Consider the following 20,953-nt stretch of genomic DNA (forward strand, 5'->3'; position numbering starts at 1 on the left):
AACTGCTCTGCTCCAGGATCAGACCCCTTCCCGCATGCCAAGATTTTCAAAGAAGACTTGTTAATTCCTCCTCCATGTTATAAAACTTACTTTCATGAGAAGCAGAAAGATGGAAAGAAGAAGGATTACAAGTGGATGATACAAATGAGGTGCTTAGGAGTCCAGGAACAACCTTCAGTCTGGACTTTCTACACTTCTGCTCAAGCAGCTTGAATAACAGTGTCAGCACCAGGAGAAAGAACACGACATAATCCACCACCTCCTGATATTACTGCCCATCATTTTAATCAGAGAAACAGCCTGTATCTGTCTGAAGTATTAACAGTGACAATATAGATACAGTCCAGCTGACCATATCCTTTCATGATATGAAAGGTTATGATGAGGAAACAGTTCTTTGCTAATACGACAAATTGGTGAGTTGTAAAGAAGTGGACACGTGACAAAGCCTAATTATGGAGTGGAGATAATGGGTTATTGGCTCTTTTCTCTCAGTCCTGAATTGCTACATAAGTTCAGGCAGGAGGAAAAATGCAGAAGTAAGGAGACACTACATAGGCCCTTCAAAATCAGCTCATCTCAAAAGAATGACAGATCTCTGAGGGCTTGGACATACTTTGGCACAGTTGCCAAGGATATCAGTCTCCCTCTTCCACACACATGGAAGCTGTACTGGTCTTATTTCATCCAGTGAGCCATTGTGGCTGAAAGAGTCACATTAATGCAAAAGATCCCTGTTTCTGGTTAGTATTTAAATGTCACAGCAGTTCAGCAGCTGAATCACTAGTTCAGCCATGCATGGGTAGCATTAATTTCAGCTGGCCGCTAAGGGTATGCCAGAGCTCTTAACCAAGCAGAGTTTGAAAGGCTTAGCAGTAAAAAATCTTATGCAGAGCTACAAGTAAATAATCTTGCCCTAAGACCCTCCTCTTCTTTCTGCTTAGTTTATCACAGGATATCATTTTCACAGGAAATAAGTGTTTCTCAGTAATGATTTGGATCTCGTCGTGTCAGGTACTGTTTAAGTGGGAAGAAATCGAGTTCTTAAGGAATCTTACTGATGCCTGTCAAGGAGTAGCAGTTACTTAGAGAGTAGCTGTAACATATCATCCAAATAATAAACCAGGAAAAGTCAGGACAAAAGGTAATTCTGACATTGTCAAGAGTTTAAATTCCAAAGGTATTCATCTACTTCTCTTTAGACTGGCATGAGATAAATCCTATACACTGAGATAGTATAAGATGTACAATTGAACATAAAAAACTGTTGATGCTCTCTCCACCTCCCTCCTTCCCTTCGAAGATGAACACAAGGTGCTTTCAGTTTAACTATTTCCTAATTACAGAACTTGCAATCCTTCAGCCAGGCTGGATGTTCTCCTTGAAATGAGATACCCAAACTCTCAGAACACATCAACTGGAGAGTCACTTTCTGAGATAATGAGATCACTTTCTGAGATGATGACTTTCAGTTCGGTCTGTACAAGTAAAAGAAGCATGTACAAGTGTGCAAATATGTTTGAATTTTGAATTAGATGGTTATTTCTGCTTTTTTTCATCCCTGCCTTTCCTGCAAGTTGTGGTTTTTTAAAAACTTAAAAGTTAACCTGGGCTACTGAGACGGACTGATGTCATCTCTGACCCCTCATTTTTATGCCTTCCCTTGGGCCAAGATTAGCAATTCTGGGCCATGAGTGAGCCGGAGGAGGGCATGAAGACAGTTCACCATGTGCCTGCAGGAGCTTCTGTTGGTGTCCATGCAGGGCAAGAACAAGAAAGGGAGGGTGAGTTGCATCACCTCTTGTAGTAGCAGCCAGCATTTAGATTTAAAGGTATTCTGAAACAACAGTCTCTGGTGTAGATGTCACATAATGGTTAACACTGGAAGGGACTCTCTGCACACGGGCTAGTCCCATACATGTGCACATATATATATTTTTCTTTCCACAAATATACATGTACATACGTGACTATCCTCATGTTGCTGTGGGTGGAAGCATGACAGCTATGGGAAGGAAAGTGGTGGGAGAAAACATCTCTGTCTCCTGGGTCAGGCACTCAGGGCATGGCAGGAAGGCTGCAGCTGACTCTCAGCTCCTCAGAGAAGAGCCCCAACTCCTATGGGGTTTCCCTTGTTTATCTGAAGGACTCAGTAGCTATGTGGGAGCAAAAGGAAGGCTGTTTTTATTATGCAGTGTACTCAAGCTTCTTGGAGCATGCATGATTTGGACAGAAAAACTTGGGGCTGCGTAGAACATACTGTAACAAAACACCTGAAGGAATAAATGGTATTCATTAAACACATATGCAAAATACTCTTGTGTATTATATGTGAAACACACTCAGACACTCCAAACTGTTGAAATTACCAGAGGCAATGTCACCAAGAGCCTAAATGTTATAATTATTTTCAAAGGAAAGCAATAGCTTCAAGTAGGCTCACATATTTATCTTTCTCCTCCCTGGGGCAGTGAATTCCTATCAGGGGTGTTATCCTGCATCTCTGCGGAAAGTATTATCTGCTCTTACAACAATGTAACACTGTGCTTTTAAAGAATACAAAGTAACCATGCAAAGACTAGGAAAGTTCATTCTGAATATTTCTATGAGAATTAAATAGTCCTGTAGTATTTAATGTTTTACATTAGGGACATTGTGTATTTTCCCTTCTGAAATTTGGCTTAAGGTCAATAAATACAATTCAGCAGCGATTACATACTATAATAATGAACCAGTGGGCAATCATAACTACCCTTTACTTTTTATCTTTTTAACTTTGTGTTTCTACTTGATAATTAAACAGATGAGACTGCAACTGGATAAACAAATGTCGTGATGAAGGAATGCATGGTTATTCATATCTTACATTTCAAGGGGACTTATTTAATTTTCTGATGTGTTTTAACCCTCAGGAAATTGTTCTGCAGGTGAAATTGGATACAACAGTGTTAACACTACATTCTTCTTTCCTAGAAGTATGATTCAACAATGTTACTCAACCCTTATAGAAGCAGCAGTAATACTAGAAAACACATACATACTCTCACACTGTAAGACGAATTTATGAAGATATTTACTGGAAAAATAGTTGACAAGTATTTTGAATTGTGCTGACATGTAACAACCAAGTGGAGTGACCAATTTTAAAAATAACTTCTGGCAAGGTTTTGAAATCCAGGAGAAGCATGGAAAATGAAAGCAGTAAATTAAAAACAAACAAACAAACAAAAGAAACAAACAAAAACACCCCACACCACCAACACCAAAACAAAAATGCCAATAAACTCCAACACGTAAACAAACAGAAAGAACCTATACCCTTTAAGGATGGAGTGTGGAAAGGTTGAATGTTTTGGTGTTTCCAGAAAATAGAAGGAATCTGAAGTTATAGGAAGAAATTTCTCATGAAGGCTTTCAGAATTCCTCTGCAATGGGTTACATATATTGTATTTTTAGTTGCCTATCTATGGATGTCTGTAACACAATATAAATGCATGCAGAGGTGTTAACATAAGAGACTACACATACAATATATATGACCTGCTGTTCATAATATGGTTTAAGTAACTGTATCTTTCTGACCCCACAACTAACCCACAGCTAAACCAATTCATTCAACTAGAAGCACTATCTAGCTTTAATTGGTGCTTCTGTTTCTGCATCAAAATCCAACAGCTCCATCACGGCCTCAGGAAAAGTGGGCAAGCTTTTCTAAATTAAGTGAAAAAGAATAAGGTCCACTGCAAAGACTTAGAGGTGAATGTTAGCCAGGATTTTCAGTGCCAGGGATGAGGCAGTGCAGTGACAGAGATTTGAGTGTCATTTCACAGCATGGCTTCTCTCAGACATCCTCCACTGACCCAAGAAGAACATCTGGAGTATACTTTTATTTTTATACAGATAGATAAATAGATTAGATACATACATACATATTGTTTAGCTCATCAGAATAGCAAGAGAGAGTATGAGGGATGAGCACCAGTTAGTCATCTATTAAGAAGCTGGGGCTGGTTCTGCCCAGATGTATTTGTGGTCAGCAAATAAGGTTGCTTGAAGAAAAAAATGTAAATGTTTCCACCCTTTGGAAAATGAGAGCCTCTCTCAATGCAGGCTGGTCAAACAGTATGTGGTTTTATTGCAGGACTAACTTGTAATACATTTTACTGGATTAATAGGTCAGATCTCATTACTTCCCAGGGGAGAAGACTAGTTGCTAATTAGTTTTAAATCAAGCAGTCCTATTTAATGTAATATTTACTAATATCCTTATGAAGTGAAGTATAAGCACCTATGTTCTACATGGTTGCAAGTATAAACCAGTTTCTTCCAAATCAAGGTCAATAGCGAAAGGGAGGTGTCTCCAGAAGGTTGCCCCTTGCACTTAAAATTATCAATCCCCACCCAATCCTCTGCATTTTGTTGCATCTAAGGTCTTTATACAGAAATAGAGTTTTGAGAAAAGCACGAAAATATTTACCAAGGCTTGATGCCCCAATTTAGCTCTATCTTGCCTTTCTGGTTAATGTAGACTGTTAACATAAACTCCAGCTGCTCAGCATATCAAAAGCCCTTGTAAAGAACACGTACATGCATGCTTACCTAAATTAAACAGCAACCACATAGTGGTCTGCACTCAAGTGAATGTGATGTGTTTATGAATACCACTTTCTGAAAAACACTCTACCCTCTCCAGCTTTAATAATATTTAACTTATCTCTTTCTTTCAACAAAAATTATTTAGATATAACAATACAGGAATAATCATCACGTTTCAAACACTATTGAATCTTTCTGGGAGGTCACCGACAATAGGTAATACAAGCACGATGCAGCCAGACAGCAATTATTCAGCCTGAAGCAGTGATGAAGAACTACACTCCTTATAAAAACAGCTTAAGCTATTTTTAAGTCTTTGAACTATTTTTAAGATTTAAACAGCAACAAGAAGTCAGACAAAGGCTGATACCAGCAAACAAATGTCAACCACCAAAGAAATAGAGAACATGGGTTATGTACACTGTCTGCCTTAGGGGTGAATGAAGGAGCTTCACAGGGCGCTCGGCATCTTCAGAGGTCTGCAGTTTCACTGGAACTTTTGCCCTGTTAATAAACATATTTATGCCTCTGAACTTTCCCATTGATTTCAATGCAAACACACACATGTGCAAAGAACTTTGCTTGATTGCATCTCATGGGCAAACCCCTGTTTTTATAGGTGTTCATTTCCCACTGGAGTCATTTGAGTGCTGTTGCAGGTTTACAGTTTCCAGCTATCTCTATTTAAATTTCCTCTATATTCTATGGAAAGTATTGCTCCATTAAACTACCTAAGAATGATATATATAATATATAATGTATTTAATATGTAATATAATATAGTATATAATAAGAACCAAAACAAATGTGAGTTTGATTAAAAAACAATCTTTAAGGAGGCCACTTTACAATGCAATATTTCATATATGGTTTTCTGCTAAAGAAAGGCATATTTCTCAATTATCTTAGCTATCTTCCTGTCCAAATCTGCAGCATACTTATAAAGAACTGGGTTTTGGTAATAAATCCAAGGCATGGATCCTCCCTGGACTGTCTGTCAAAGTTCCAAATCCCTGACATTGCTCAGATGTAGGATTCATCTTTAAACGGATCAGTAAACCTACTGATTAAACCAGATACTTCAGCTTCCCAGAAATTACAATCTCTAACGTGCTCTTTTTCAAGGACACAAGCAACAAAATTTTCCCCAATTCTAAGTGTACTGTCCCATGTCCTAGCTCCCGAGTCACTACAGAATCAGTTCTTTTTCACTCTTTGTGTCTTGAGAACATGTTTTTCTGTGATTTGATTGCATTTTTTTTTGTTTTTAAATTTTAAACAGTGTCAACAAAACTAATTATTTCTGGTTTATTGAAGATTAAGGACCTCAGTCACCCAAATGCAAGACATCTTAACTAGTTAGGCACTAACAACAGCAGTCTAAGTAAAACTCTCACAGCTGAATGAACTCACATTTGGAATGCAAATCATCTTATATGAGACCAATATGTCAAATTACTCACAAAGCAGAAAACTAAAATTATATAGCAATGCCCAGAAATACACTGCTAAGAATTTTATATCATAAACCTCATTTACTAAGAATCTGTCATCATTCTTGTATTTCCAGTCTCTTTTCAAAGATGTTTCCACTGAGTCCCATGAGCCGTCAAAGCCCTGAAGAGGCCATGCAAAGATGTTGTGACAGACCTTTTTGTAAGCACCGAGTAAACCCAAATTAGGAGTATGCTTATATATGCAAATGCAAAGAATGATCATCTTGTTTTAAGCCTCCTGAATAAATTCCTTTAGTTTGGAAGAATTAGTCATTTTATAGGGTTGAAAGCTGAGGCAGGCCATTTGAGTTCTAGCGGTGACATTCCTCTGACTAAATGCCAAGGCTTACAATGCAGTCATCTGTATCTCAGCTAGTTGCCCTAGGCTCAATACACAGTTTATGGAGAAATGTAGGCTTCCTAAAATAGACATCTAGAACACATCAGATTAATTACATCCTAGAGAAGCCAATTTCTATTCCCTCATTGAAAATTAGGTCTGCAGGGAAGGAGGTCAGCTGTAGACCTGCTCTCCCATATGTGGCTTGAGTAAGGCAGGATGTATCCCACTCTAAGTGCCTATCAACTTTCACATTTCATTTGGAAATCTGATCCCAATTTACTAAAAAGAAAGTGAAAAAGAGCTTCCTCGTTACACTAAGTCATTTAAATACAGTTGGAAGGTTGTTTAGTGATGTTATATTCATAAGTATATTTAATAGTGCAAATACTATTTATCTTTTTTGTGTCATCTTTTACCTGTGCTTAACCAGTTTTGCTGAGAGCAGAAGCAAGAGAAACATCTAGACTTACATTTTCTGAAGAACCCATTAAGTGTCCCCACTGGGAGCCACAGCAGAGCTCACATAGAGCCTCCTCAGTTTGAGACTTGCTCAGCATTCATTTGAAGCTGCTGATGCAAGAGCCAGGGACAGGCAGGACTCATGAACATATGATGACATTTAGCTTCCTATTCCCATTTTTTCAACAGATGGTCCAAGTGAGTGTTTTTCTTAGTGCCTTCCAAGTACCAATAGATGAGTCTTAATTTAGATGTGAATAGAGTAAAACACTTTATTCTCAGTTAGGAAGCACATTTCCAAATGCTAATCTCCAAGACTAGTAAACGTAACATTACTTCATAAAAATACATTCTCATTTAACTTTGGCTTCTTCCTGTCACAGACTCATAATGGTTTTTTTCTCCCAGCCTCAAACTGTAGTGTGAAAAACATAACAGATTTGATGCATAAATGAAACATTTCATCCTACTGTCCTAAGAAAAGGGAGGAAGGAAAGAAGGCATTTTTGGCTTGTAGCTGCTGTCCATCTATCAAGAACAGCAAACACAACAGGCCACCACAAACATAATGAAAATGGTTTTAACAAACAGCAAGCCTATTCCCTCAAGTCCCATAGATAAGCAGGGTTTGCACTGCACTCAGTACCTTCACTGTTCCTAACCTACCAACATCAGTCATGGCAGTTTAGTTCCACCCCCACAGTACATTAAATAACGCAGTTATATATCCCTTTACTACCTCTCTGTATCCCACTACTGCTCTTCTACACCCAATATAGATAAGCATCAACACATTTATTTTACAAATCTTATTGGTATTTGCAATCATTCTCCTCTTTAATCAATGTCCAAGTTGGTTGCCCTCTGCTTCACTTTGCCTTTGGTTGCACATGTCAAGTTGCATTCTGTCTTTGAGGGAAAGGGATTGACAGTGATCTGAAATGAAATGCTCTACATAATTTCTAGCCACGGTCTTTTAATAAAAAAGCAGACCCCAAAAAACTCCCATTGGCAAGACTGTACTAAGGGACTGAAAATCTCCATGATGGAGCATCTCTGTCTCATTTCTTACAATGGGGAAACCTGCTCACCATTTGTCTTCTAAAGCAATTTTTTGGGATGCTGAGCCTATCATAAGTTCATCACACATGAAAATTAACAACAGATGCAGGTATTCAATCAAATACAGAGTAAGGCAACGCAAGGCAAGACCAAAAAAAAAAAAAGATAGCAAACAATCATACATAGAGGATATGGTACCATTCAGACATGAATGTATGCCAAATCCAAAAGATCTCCAGTGTGGGGCAGGCTTTTGCTTAAGAACAAGCATAAGCATAAATAATAATTCATATGATTGTTCTGGGCTAGGATATTTATGTGTCATGTGTACAGAAAAACTCCAGCATTTATATCCTCACCTTTGGACTAGGCAGCTAAGAGTGAGGCCATCCTATGTTGCTATGACTAGGTGCTGATAGATGATCATTTGGAAAAGCAGCTATCAGTCTCAATCAATACACTCCTCTAAATTTTCCCTTCAGAAGTTACTATTTTTAATATGGAAACTGACAGCAATCTGACCTGACAAGTGTCTTAGTAAAAATCCTACAATAACTACAGACCAAAAAGACTGGTGAGACATTATTTACCCAGAATTCACAGTTCTTGCGTTGAAAGAATCTGAACATGGGTGCATGTATGAAGAAGCTCAGGCAATAGAAAACTACCCAAATCAATCCATTCGATAGTGTTAATACACACTTCACGACTGTTTCACTGACATGGTAATGCCATTTCTTAGCCCTCACACTTGGAGCAGATGGGATGTAGTTCTCTAATCCTCAAATTAAAAAACATACAACTTGCTGCTGACAGAGCTTTTAATCATCCAGGACACACAGTGTACCACTGTCAGAATTTGAATTCAGTGACATAATTCCATGGTGCGATCAGATAAAGAAAGGAAAATAATGGGATTCTCAAAAGCCCAGATTCTAGTAATCTTCACTACTAGTCAGAAGCCAGCAGACAAGCCAAATGTAAAACAAGATAATGGCAGCAGACAATGAAAATTCTTACTCAAAGGGCTCTCTGCTGGCGTTCAGTGATCTCCCAGTAGTCCTATTATTAGGGTCCCAAGACCTTGATCTTTCTGTTATTAGTCAATGACAAAAATTCACTTGCCTACAGGCAAAGAAAGAGTTATTGTAGGCATGGATGCTATTTCTTAAGCACAGGAAGAAAGAGGCATCATCTGGTTATAATGCCATATTAAAAAATGAATACAATTATTTAATGCTCTATTTGGTTTACTACAGTGCACTTTACATGTAAAATCAGCAATGACTGTACATTTATTTTTCCAGGTGGTTTTTATAATTCTGTTCTTAACAGTTTGAAATTACATTTTCTCCTTCTGCTTTGGACAATTTCCACTGGTAAATGTGGAGTTTCCTCCTTACAAAAATATCACCAGGAAGAAATTCTCACTTTAATAAAGAAACAGTGGCAAGATGAATGCAGTATTTTCCTAGGTAAGCTTACATCAGATGTTGTCCAACAACTACAGTTTTGAAGAATGATACCACTTACAATGATTTCTCCAGTCCAAGGAAAACCCTTCTTGTCATGCCCTTTCTCTGTTTCCATGTAGTTACAGCCTGGCAGACTCACCACAAGGAACAGTTGCTCAATATTACGTTGTACTTTTCTGAACTATGCAAAAATGCTCTTTAGTATTAACCGTAACAAAACAACATGTGAAGTGCTGTGGTACACACAGAGTCATACTTTGTTCCACCCCTCCTAGAGCTGATAAGAGTCTTCTGGAATTACACACATACTTTTTGTTGCTTCATTGCACTGGGTGCAGTTGAACTGAATAGGGGAAGAATTATTTTGGCAGACTACTGTAATTAAGTGAACTGATCCAGGATGGTCATGACCCTCTTATAGCTGACCCTAGTGAATGCAATCAAAGAAAAATGACATATGTGTGAAGAGTCTCAGCATGTCCCACGGCAGGGAGAGAGAAAACATGCACAGCTCTTCTGCACTGGCTCACTGGGAGAAGGGCACATTCTGTAATTTTAACAGCTAATAGTACAGCATTGAGTGACACCACTCATGTAAGGAGTGCAGGGCTGAGAGGTTTACCCCACAGCCTGCTTGACAGAAGGGGTAGGTGAGCTATTTCCTGCAAACTGCAGTTCAGATGTGGTGTGACAAGTGGCTTATGGATGTAACACCCAACATTATGTCAAAATTTTTTTTCCAGGTAAAGTAGATAAAAGCTTGTTTATCCCAGAACTTAGGAGTGTTCCCAAACTCACTAAGGTTGCAGGAGTTAAGATGAAAGCTTATAAAGCAGCAGTGACAATAGCAATAAACGAAAAAGATGCTACAGGATTCTTACATGCTTCTCTCCCTCCTACGTATTTCACTAAAGTGAAGATTATGACTTTGTACTGAAAGCTTGGGAGTGCTAAGGCACTAGCAGGGCTGATGAGAGAGATGACTAGTGTACCAAAATCCTTACAACTTTATTTTGCATTTATTTCAAGTGTTCAGGCAGCCTGTCAGTTCTCTCCTTCCCTTTGCACCCCAAATGTCTGCCAGTTCCAGTCCTTACTCCCCATTCCATATCATGAAGTCATTAATTTTTTATGAGTTATTAACAAGTAAAGAGCTGCTCTGAGGTACCAAGTGCTCTGTAGGTCACTGATGACAACCTGCTAGAAGAGCACAAGCATCTTTAGCTCTCTCTATATAACTCAAACTTTAGCTTGAGCATGGGCATGTTGCAGCTTTGTTATCTCTGGGCAGCTCTGGTCCTGGCTCAGCTGGTTGACTGTATAATCCAGGTGATGCCTCCTGGCCAAGAACAACTCCACAATCACACCTTGGAAAGCTGCATATCTTCCATGCTATTTACATTTAGGTCTTGCTCTGGGTTGTTCAGATCCTATCTCACCAAGGGAAGCACTTAGACCTGAGTAGGAAGCAGCCCTTCCCTACAGCAATGTGCAGGGAAAGGGCTGGCTCGTTCATAAATACTGCTTCCAAGTTAGCTCCCTGAAGAGAAAGAACTTAACCAGTGTCAATGCAAAGACTGAGACTACTTAAAGCACACTCAAACCAAGCTAAGGTTTGATCCCTATTTGGCAGAGTACTTTTTCTTTGTTTGGTTGTTTTTCTATAAAGCTGGCAGAAAACCCCAGAACAGCTGGGGCTTTTTTTGTAAATGCTGGTATGTCAGGAAACTTAGCCCAGATGACCCCAAGTCTCAAAGACATATTTCACCCTTTGCTCTCATAAAGTACAATAAACTTCAGGGCAATCTGAGTTTGTACCCTGTATCTTGGAGCCTGCAGATGTGCTGACCATAAACTAGAAAGCAATCCCCAAGTGTAAGTACAGCAGAGCTAGTTCCATAATGATTAAAAAGATGTTACTGTGGTATGAAGAAAAAAGTTGAAGTATTTGAAAAGGGTTGAAGAAGTCTAAAAATCCCTAAACATCCTACTTCTTCAAGACAAGTTTTGCTTTCCTTGTAATAATTTAATCAGTATTTTAGCTGTTTCTTTGGGGCAGACAGTCATATAGGCCTTCTACATGTACCTCTAATTGCCCTTGGATTGTAGAGAGAGCTACTGTTTACAGGCAGATTTCACTACAGCTTATTTTTTTACACTCAAATCACTTTTTAAAGTTACATAATTGGACTATAAGCAAGAGGACAAAAAAATGAGAGATCTGGAGAAGATGAGGTCAAAGAAGGGACAGCTCTCAGCAAGATTTTCCACATATACAAAATCTAGGCTCAATGTTTTGTAAACAACAATAAAAGAGAAGATCCAAAGGGATGTGAAGGAAATTGCAGTATTGAGAGACTGTGAGGCTCAGTCATTGCAGACAGACAGACAGATGGGAACAGCAGTGACCAGGAAAGTAATTGGAACTTGAGTTACATTAAAATTAACTGCTGCATTTTTTGGGTTTGTTGGATACAGTTTGATTCAGATCAGCTCTGGAATAACACTCAGGATGTGGCTGTCACAAGGGGAAGGTGTCTTGATGGCTCCAAGCTGCAGCCATGTGGAGGTCAGTGGGTGGGATGCTTCTGGGGGCAGAAGGGTTGATACAGGGTCAGTACACTTGCACATGTTCTGTCCATGGGAACTCACAGTCAGCAGACAAGCATAAAAGTGTGTCCAACCCCAAGGATTAATCTCACTGATGTCAAATAAGATCATTCATAGAATGGTTTGGGGTGGAAGGGACCTTAAAGACCATCTTGTTCCAACAGCCCTGGCAAGGACAGGGACACTTTCCACTAGACCAGGTTGCTCAGGGTCCCATACAGGCTGGTCTTGAACACCTCCAGAGATGAGGCATCCAAACCCCTCTGGGCAACTTCTGCCAGGGCTCACCACCCTTACAGTACAAAATTTCTTCCTAATATCTAATCTAAACGTACTTTCTTTAAGATTAAAGCCATTGACCCTTCTCCTATCACTTCATATCCTTGCAAAAAGTCCCTCTGCAGCTGTCTTGTAGGCCCCACTGTGTACTGGAAGGCTGCTAATAACCATGCTTAACTACATGAGATTCACATAGGCCCACATCTCCAATCTGTCTGGGTCCCTCTGGGTGGCATCTCTTCCCTCCAGCACATCAACCACACTACCACAGCTTGATGTCACCATCAGACTTGCTGAGGGTGCACTCAATCCCACTGTCCATATCACTGACAAAGACCGGTCCCACTACCAGCCCCTGAGGTACAGCACTCGTCACTCATTTACTTAAAGCCTACTGCTCACATAAAGACTTTTCTGAGCTCTAGAAAAGAAGACAAAAAAGCTGAAAAAGACAAACCAAGGACAGCAAGTCCCAGAGAAGATGAAAAGTTTACAAGACACAGGAACAGACAAACTTTCCCAGGGAGGGAACAACTCTTCCTTTCCCCAGAGGACACTTGTTTTGTTTATCTGAGTTTTTTGGTGTGTGCTTTCAGCTGTCTGCTTGTTTGGGGGTTTGTTTTCATTAATTTCTGAAGTGAGAGACTTTTAGGTTTTTTGAGTTGGGTTTGTTTTTTTTAAGGTTTCCAACTGTTTTTTTTTCCTTTTAAATGAAACCTTACTTGTTAAATATCTCTTTTCTCAGAAGAAATAACTAGTCTTGTAAATAGGATTGTTTTTGTAACCAGGTGGGGTCCCACCCACCTGCACTCAGCATTATTCATACTGGCCCACATCCAGAATTTTCCCCAAGACTCTTCAGGGTGGATTTCATTCCTGTTAAGCTTAAAACAAAATGCCATGGCCTGACCTAGCCTCTTGTCTCTTTTCAGCTCTACTGGTTCTTCCTGAAGGACCCACAACGCACCCATCACCCCCAATCTAAGGAGACTCACAGCTTTTCATGGTCTTAATAGAACACATGGTGCAGACAGAGGGATCAGTTGAGGAGAAGAGTTCTGTATATTCACAGAAGCTGCTCAGCTTGCACACTTTTCCCCCCTCCAAGAAGAACAGATTTTCCTTTTCCAAAGGGTATTTCTTTTGATAATGCTGTGTGTTAACAGAGCTGAAAATCGCTGAGCTTCTAACATTTTCAGGTATTTATTTTCTTCAACCTTTATCTCTTACAGCCAGTGACAACATCCAGTATTTCACTCTATTCCCCACCACAGACTGGCTTACAAGAATAAATCCCACTCTGCACAAGGGCAATTTCTTTCTGTTTGATCTATGCTAAGATCTAGCAGCAGAACAGCATCAGAGAGTGGCCCCTCTGCAGCTCAGCTCCAACCACTGCTGCCCTGGTGACACTTCAGCAGCCCTGCTCCTGAAGTCATCACTTTGCCTTTTACATTATCTCTCCCATTTTCAGCTCCTGCCATTCTATTATTTCCTCCCTGTGGCCCACCTTGCTTGCAGGGTCTGCCCAGCAGGAGTCAGCCAGCTTCTGAAGCAGGAGCCCCCAAACGGTGACATAGAACTTGGCTCCTCAAACCAATTCCTGCTGGCAGGATTCACTCTCTTCATCCTGCTGCTGGAACAGGATCACTTATGGCTTTGGCCTCTTAAAACCCTCTACCAAGTGTTTGTGCAACCGTGGTGACCAGCTGCTGGAACTCATGGTCCAGAGTTTCAGCCCCTTCTGGCACCATCCATCCCCTGCTCAGGCATTGGTGCTGAGCAGGGACCCAGAGTTCTGGTGCCAGCTCACGAGTGAGGATGAGCACCACTGCCACACAGCACCTGAAAGCACCATCTAAAACCACACAAGGTCTGTCTGTCTATCTGTCAAACCATTTCCCTTGGCTGCCAAAATCCTCAGGGACAGCCCTAGCCTTTGAAGACAGACAACAGGCAGCATAGTTTTGGGCAGGCTCCTTCTCCCTCGGGGGTGCCGGTCTCTGGGGCAGGGACTGAGCACCACAGCCAGTGCCCTGCCTAGTGCCAGTTCAGCAGCTGGGGCTATAAAATCTGTCAAACTGACACAGCACACCCAGAGGAAAACCACAAAAGTCATTATTTCCACAAGCACCTAGCCAGTTCACATGTTTCTTTTTCCCCTGACAGAGTAGATAACCTTTTGTTAAATGTATTTTACATTTTATGAGAATTTTCCTTGCACCTGCTATTGCTCATTTCACATGGCATTCCAAACTTCCCTGCCCAAATGTGGTACAAAGACAGCTTCCACCAAGAGCTGGCTGGTCAAAAAAACCCACAAAAATTACAGATCATACCCTGCTGTTGGCCATCAACATTACCAGTGTGAAGCTCTGGGCCTTAATCTTTCACTTGAAAGTAAAACAGTAAATATATTTATTAATTAGCAATTAGCCATTTTTCTCAGGAAACCTGTGCAACAAAGGCAGCTCTAACATTTATCACCTACACGTATACACACTCTATCTATATACATCTACACTTATATTGGTATATATCATATATATATAAATATATGCCCATGAAGGCAGATCAAATTACACACTAGCAATTCTGCCTGTCCCTATTGCTTCTTGCTCTCCTATCTACCTCTCAGCAAGGACTTAGCCTGTAAGGAAGTCAGGCACAAAGTGACAACCTGTCAACCTGCCACTGTACTGAGCCCTGGAAAGAAAGGAAGTTTTACCTATTGCAGCTGGCAAGGAAAGGAGAGCAAGGGAATTGGAAAATGGAAGTGAACTTGGTGTAGCAATGAAAAAAAACCAAGAACACAAAATGTTTTAAATTTTAGTTAAACTCCAAAACCAGATCAAGGTCAGTAGGGAAAACCAACCAAGCAACCAGAAAACAAACTAACCACATACAAAGTGTTAATAAAGTTCTGTGTGTTGAAAAAGGAGATGCTGCAGCTGAGCAGCTGACCTTGGCCACTACGTTATGAACTTGCCTCTGGAAGAGACCTAGAGTGTCCTGCAAAGGCACACATGTTCCCACAAAAAAAAGAGCAAACCACTTAATCTGAGCAAGCTGTGTTATTTCACATAAGCATCAGAGACATCTGAAAACACTTACTTATTCCCTAACATTTACATGTGCAGAAAACACCTAAATTAATCTCACTGCATCAATTCCTTAGTAAAAATAATGCTGAGGATTAGAACGAGACTGAAGAGCATCGCCTGAGAAAGGCTGAAGCCGCAATGGTGTATGAATGGTTTGTCAATGCCATTGAGTTGCAGTGGAAGTCTCTTCCACTGCTTTATAATCATCATATTTTATTAATCAGCCCAACAGCACACGGTAAAAATAGAAATCTGCCTACAAAGTTGGCACATATGGGGAAAGCTCGCTCCTGGTTGTTTTATTTTAAACAAACTCTACAGTAGCTCCCATTGTTTGTTTGTTTTCCCTCCCCAGACTGGACAGCATGTGGCTTATGAGCCACACTGATAGATGTGATAAAGCTCCTGCCAGTTCTGATTGATGACAGCATTAAAAAGTGCTGTGAAGGTCACAGTGTAATTCTTTCTTTGCAGCTGCTCTTGGTAAAAAAATTGTACAGGAAAATAAAATCTGGAAAATCTGGATCGACTAATTGCTAATAACAGGGAAATTCCCTCCTTACCCTTGCCTCATCCTCTATTCCAATTTCGAACAGGAATGCCATAAGCATGTGTAACTGATGAGAGACCAGATAAGTTTCAAAGAGATACTTAAACCTACTGTAATGGACAAAAAAAAAAAATTCATCCACAGCAACTGGCCAAATATTGAGCCTTTATAGTTTGAAGACAGTGCAGAGTAGTTTAGCATGAAAGCAGCATATGAAAGAGCTTTTACTATCTGCTTTTCTGCAAAACAGAGATAACATACCACTACATATTCCCTATGAAGGAGTGCTATCTCTGATACTGCAAATACATTTAAGCATCTTTCCCAAAGTCCATCCATTTTAAATTAACCAGGCAAGCATGCTTATTCAAAGTGGCTACCAGCAAGCCAGAGCACCAGTCAGCCAAGTAGGACACCAAAATCCTTTTATCCATAGATGTTGAGATGTGATGAGGACAGTGGTAAGAGACTTTGGGGAATTCACAAACATGATATAATGACAGTCCCCTAATGAATAATATATATTCAGTGCAACTCATAGCAATTACCTCACATACACAACGTGTTGTGTTTCTTGGGGGTAAAATGTTGTTATCTTGGAGGCATCAGCTACATTACAGACTAAATTTGAAACCGCTTGTGTACTGTTTTCTGGCACTCACCATTAATGGATGGAAATATTTTTATTCAGCATTTTGTACTGATAAAGATTTTGGCACAGTAAGGCCATTAACAACTTCTGTCTTAGAGAAAGACAGCCTTTATCACTCATCTCAAAAATACATGATGGCAGAGAGATACTGGCAGCAGAAGTCCCCACGACAGTCAAAAAATCCCACAACTATGTCACCATGAAAGGAACAATACACGGATTTTATGATTTTTTTTCTTTTTCAGTTTATGAAAGAGATTGAGTGAAGACAGTCCTATATAGTTTGGTTATTTCACTGTCAAATATGCACCATCAATTTTTAAAATACTACCACATGTAAAGAGCAGTAACTATACAAAATCAAACTAAGCAGATAAAATCCTCTTAAGAGTTTCTTTCCTAGATTTCTTGATGAACATTGGTAAAATATACAACAGATATTGATTCATCCTTTTCACAGCCTAGTATATTCTCCAATGGATACTCTAAGAAAAGTAATCACCATCAGCTCATTCGGACATTGCTGTGTTAAGGGGGCTCAGCACCTTTAGCAGCCAAACTTTACTATGCACCATGTCAGGACTGACTTTCTGTTAAAGTGGGAGAGAGGTAATTGTTTTTCTGCCATTCAGGATTTAATTCTTGCCATATCTCTGGAAAATAGGGATTATGTCCCAAAAGACTTAGTTCTTATCTGCCAGGAGATATCCGCCTTTGCACAAACCCAAATTATGTTCCTACAATGCTATCCATTACCATTACTCACATCAGCATGTCTTTCAAGTCCTGGAGAATCAAGAGTTAACTTTTAATCAGAGAGTATCATAGAATCACAAAATGGTTTGGGTTGAAAGGGACCTTAAAGATCATCTAGTACAGTAAGAGCAATTTAATCTATAAGTATTTTTCAGCGTAAATATATATACATATATATACAGCATATATATATGTATGTATATATATCTACACACACGCACTCACACACTATTTTGCAGCGCTGATGCAAATGCAATATAATTGCAAGACCTTCACATATATGTAGATGGGGAGGTGCAGTGAGACACCTGTGCTGGTGTAACCCCTGCTTACCACACTCAGGGTCACCCCCACGCAATTGAAGCTACGTGTTTTCCTACCTGCTCACACGGTGTTGGCAGACTGTTCTTGGTATTGCTTTAAACAGCCGCTCCCCAAAAAGACATCTGGTATAGTACTGATAACTTAAATATACCTAAGATCAGCTGAGGATACTTCATAGTAGGAAAATAACTCCTTTTAGATAACCTTTATAGATGTAGGATTATATTCAAGACTTGGCTTTTTCAGTCCTTCACTGAAAGTGAGGAGCTCACAGTAACTGCAGTCTTTTGGCTGACTTACATCTTTCTATAATTTTTGTTGAGTTTGACTATTAGAGTTCAACTGTGAGCCTAAGAACATTTTACATTAGGAGTATATTAACTTGGAATAGTATCTACTGAGTGTGTAACACACTCACCTGCCCAGCCCAGACAGTTCCTGTGCCAGATGAAACACTATATGAGTCAGGAAAGTCAGAATCATACCAGTAGTTAGGTGTCATTCACATCTAAAACCAGCCGAACTGCACAACTGCAAGGGATGCATAATTTTTTTGAAAAACTGCCACAGTAGGATTTACTGTAACTAAATCCATAATAAAGTGAACTAAATTGTACAGGAGATTGGAACCACAAGTCCTTGCATCCCACCCTCCAGCTTCAGCAAGAGATCCCTTGCAAATGAATAAAAAGTACATCTCTTCCTCCTCCTCAGCCCCTCCTCACAAAACAAAGAGCACTGCTTTGAACAAAGCAGGCAGGCTCCTGGATACCACACTCCCATTGAATGACCTATCAGACATAAAACTTTTGAAAATGGACAGAAATTAAATTGGTTGACTCCAGACTGCATTAACCAGCCCTGAATTGCTGTTTCTTTGTCCTCAGGCAATGCCTCAAGGAAGTCACCAGCAAGGCAAGACAATTCCTGATCTGAGCTTACAGCAGGTTGTCTTTGCATCACTGAAGGGAACAGCACAATTAGTCATATGTATACCAAATACAGCCTGTCCTCACTGAGACTTCAATATTTGATTTTGGTTTTTGTGTCTCTGACAGTATTCCTTCAGCTCCTGAGAGCTTCAGGAGATGAAACTGAAAACCTCCATTAAGATTGTAAGATCTTAAAAGAGTGTGAGTGCTGATCTATTGAAGTGTTATACTTTACCCCCTCCTTGTTACTACTGCTTCAATACTGCAGTGTCAACCCCACAGATCTTCCAAATCCCTTTATTTCAAAATCTAGCTGAGACTCAGGAACAACATTGACTTTTGCAGACAAAGTTCATGGGAAATGGCAAACAGCACCAAAAAAAGTGAGCATCTGCTCATTGTTCTGTTTGCAGGCTTGTCACTACAATCACTGGCTATCCTGACACACAAAGAAAACCACAGATCCTTCTTTTCCAAATCCATTTCAAATTCTTATAACCAGCTGGTGCCTTATAGCCACATAAGACAGGATGCTCTCCCTCTGGCTCTAACACAGGATTTGCTCTTCTTCCACCCCAATTCCAAAAGAAAAAATTGTTAGTATAAAAGGAGAATATAATTGTTCAATTCTTCCCATGGAAACCACCAGGAGGCATAAGGGATGACTGAAGGGCACCAAGTGCCCATATCGGATAGCACTGATGGATGGATCCATCTGGCTGCCAAGCTGTTCCCTTGTGCCCCCTGCACCGACCCTTCTCAGTGAGGCAGACAAAAAAAGCTACAAAATACTGATATTTTCAGGAAATAAGAAAGTGGTCCTGCAACACTCAGAGCAAACGGCAGCAAGCACCTGCAAGGGTGGGATACTAGCTATGGAATAACCATTACTTGTTATGGATACCTCTAAGAACTGAACCAAGACGGGCCGTGACATTTATTTTCCCCATGGAACAAAACAAAGAACTGTACAAAGAACAGCAGAATTGCTCATCTTAGGAAGTCCTGGACTGCAGTACATTGTTTAACTGGATCTTTCTGGCTTTGAGATTTATCAATTTACATACAGTTGGATCTCAGCTGCAAAGTTCAGTCATATGATAAACAGATCAGGCACCAAGTGTTTGCATCAAACTGATCATACAGGATCCAGAGGGGAGATTAGCTCAATACTTCCCTGCTCCTGACATCTGCCTTGTCTTGCCTTTCAGAGTGTGTATTCTCTCAGCTGCACTGCCCTTTAGGACAGGTGAATGCCTCGGTTTCCGCGGGATGTCCGACTGAATCCACTCACCTCCTGCCACTCGAGAGCTTTCAGGTTATAAAGCTACGCCTGCTTCTGGCCGTTTATCTGCCTCTTTTGCCGCCTGTTATTTTCCTGCCGCCTAAATCTTTGGCAAGTTTCCTCTAACCCACACACACAAGACACAACGCGCGTAGAACCGACAAAGTTAGGTTTCCAAAAACCTCTCAGTGGAAGAAACCGAACCACGTCGCTGTGACCTGTCCCCCGCAGCTGCCAATGGCAGGCAGCTCCTCAGCTCGAACCTCCGTTCAACAGGAAATCAAGAACGGGCTCGGCCCGGGAAGCCCATGGGATGGATCTGGAAGGATGGTTCTGTTCGCCTTTGCCCTGACTGACTCCAGGACTATAACATGATGCAATCTCTTGGCTATGATGAAACGAGATCAAATGGCCAAGCCTGTAGTCAGACCACCTCTGCCCACCCCAAAAGGCAGAAAATAAAAAGCTCGCAGCGGTACAAAGCAGCAGCGCGGCTGCCTGGCCGGTGCCTTTCCCGGGAAGAGATGCAAGTTTCGGGATGGCGGACAGAGGGCTTCGTTCCGGAGGATCTCGGCCGGATTTTCGTCCTTTCAGAGCCTGGCAGGGGCCGCCCCGCGCGCGCTGCCGGAGGGAGCCGCCGCCGCCCGATGCCCGGGGTCCCTCCCAGCTTTTTCCATGTGCTGTTCCTGGCCAACAAACGAGCGAGACTCTTTTTTTTTTTTAAGTCTTTTTTTTCCCCACTAAGACCACAGCTTTCCTAGCACGGAGCTGCCTCGAGCAGCAGCGGAGCCGAGGCTGGAAAAGCCCCATTTCTGCACGCAGCCCTTCCCCTCCCTCTTCTTTCTCCCCCTCTGTTCCCTCCCCGCCCGCGAAGCTCGGCAGGGATGCTGCCCGGAGCAGGAGGGGAACGAGCGGAGCCGGAGCCCTCCTACCTTTCGGGCCGTCCTGCCGCGGGTGGCGGCACAAAGCGGCTCCGGCAGCTCCAGCCCGCGGAGCGCAGCCAGCGCCGAGCCGCGCCGGGAGGGGCCGC

General features: G+C 41.0%; 1 protein-coding gene across 4 annotated transcripts in view; it reads right to left on the bottom strand.

The window, feature by feature from the left end:
* AFAP1 (actin filament associated protein 1) overlaps window positions 1-20,953 on the bottom strand; it is a 116,764-nt gene extending 95,811 nt beyond the window's left edge. For all 4 annotated transcript variants that reach the window (XM_071556858.1, XM_071556857.1, XM_071556856.1 and 1 more), the window contains exon 1: window positions 20,856-20,953. The gene's annotated coding sequence lies outside the window, so the exon portion shown is untranslated. The remainder of the gene's footprint in view (window positions 1-20,855) is intronic.

Source organism: Pithys albifrons, chromosome 5, assembly GCF_047495875.1.
Source record: "Pithys albifrons albifrons isolate INPA30051 chromosome 5, PitAlb_v1, whole genome shotgun sequence".
NCBI classification, from domain to species: Eukaryota; Metazoa; Chordata; class Aves; order Passeriformes; family Thamnophilidae; genus Pithys; species Pithys albifrons.